Source organism: Trachymyrmex cornetzi, unplaced genomic scaffold (genome assembly GCF_001594075.2).
Source record: "Trachymyrmex cornetzi isolate Tcor2-1 unplaced genomic scaffold, Tcor1.1 scaffold1652, whole genome shotgun sequence".
Taxonomy (NCBI): domain Eukaryota; kingdom Metazoa; phylum Arthropoda; class Insecta; order Hymenoptera; family Formicidae; genus Trachymyrmex; species Trachymyrmex cornetzi.
This window is the reverse complement of record NW_017296259.1, coordinates 1-1472: the sequence shown is the minus strand read 5'-3', so window position 1 is coordinate 1472 and position 1472 is coordinate 1. Positions and strand designations below refer to the sequence as shown.

The 1472-nt window shown below is 39.6% G+C and overlaps 1 pseudogene; it reads right to left on the bottom strand.

The window, feature by feature from the left end:
* The window catches only part of LOC108759009 (multidrug resistance-associated protein 4-like), a 2673-nt pseudogene extending 1280 nt beyond the window's left edge, over window positions 1-1393 (bottom strand).
* Between the last annotated feature and the right edge of the window lie 79 nt (window positions 1394-1472).

Here is a 1472-nt window from a genome sequence, read left to right as displayed (position 1 = left end):
CACTGTATATTGTTATAGTTCACCTCATTTTCTTTCTTAAATCTCTTCATTACTTTTCTTATTCGATATTATTTGATGATCATCTTATTATATTTTGAGGTCTAACAGCGCGCCAAGTTTTTTTATATAAAAAATTTTGTTATAAAATTTTTGTATAAAATATGTCACAAGAATGATCGATAAATTCGTTACATTGATTTTCCACAAACACAGACTGGAGGAAAGATTTTGTCACCTGTTCGATTCGATGGGTCGCTCTAATCATAAAATTCATAAAAAGACAAATTAAAGAAAAATTGACTCTCCATCATATTACCGGCATCCATCACTAAGATACGATCGCTGTCCATAACAGTGTTGAGTCGATGAGCAATCGTTAGCACTGTATACTTCTCGAATTTTTTTCCTGATAGTTGTCTGGATGAGTTCGTCTGTTCGCGGGTCCACATTCGCGGTCGCCTCGTTCAGCACGAGTATTGGATCGTTCCTCACAATAGCTCGCGCCATGCCGACTAATTGCCGATGGCCGACGCTGAGATTGGAACCGCCCTCATTGATGTGGACTTCCAAGCCCATCTCCTTCAACTCGACCTCCTCAAGAGCTCGCCATAGTGGTTCGTCCGTAAACGAGTCGAACGGATCGAGATTCTGTCTCAGGTTGCCGGAGAACAGAAACGGTTCCCGCGAGATGATGTTGATTTTAGAACGCAAATCGTGCAAGCCAATCTGGCGAGTATTGACTTTGTTGATCTTAATCAGACCATCCACATCGACCAGGTGGAAGAGCGCTTAAATCAGAGATGACTTGCCGGTGCCGGTTCTGCCAACAATGCCGATTTTTTTTCGTAGAAAGATAACGAAACTGAGAATTTTAAGCACTGGAAGTTCCAATGGCGCATAACGCAGGAACGTGTTCTTGAATTCAATCTGGCCTTCTTGCGGCCATTCGGATTTAGGTTTCTTATCAGGAACACTCTTGAGAGGGGGTTTGGTGTCTATTTTGCTGGAAGGTATCGAAGTAGGGAATGCGGTTTTAATTTAAAGAGACTGGAATAAAAGACTCCATATTTCTAGATATTTATGAAACTTATATATAAATTTGAGTGCCTATATAGATAAAAAAAAAGTACGGAAACATCAATATTTAAAAAATCAAAAATTAAAGAATGTAAAAGACGTGATGGTCTTCTATATAATAAAAAATCCTACCACCACCCCCATCGTTTTATAATTGTGATATAAATATGTCAAGGTTAAGGTTTCATGTGTGCACAGAATTTGAAGGTGTTAAAACATTAAGAATCTATAATATACTACAATATCAAGATATTCAAAAAAGAGGCGAGTACCTGTCCTCAAGGATACGCTCCACTGAGGTCATATGATTCTCCATCTCGGTGCTTTGGCGTATGCCCCACTGAAACCACCGAATGAGATTGATACTCTGCGTGATCGCCCACGTATGCGCCGTT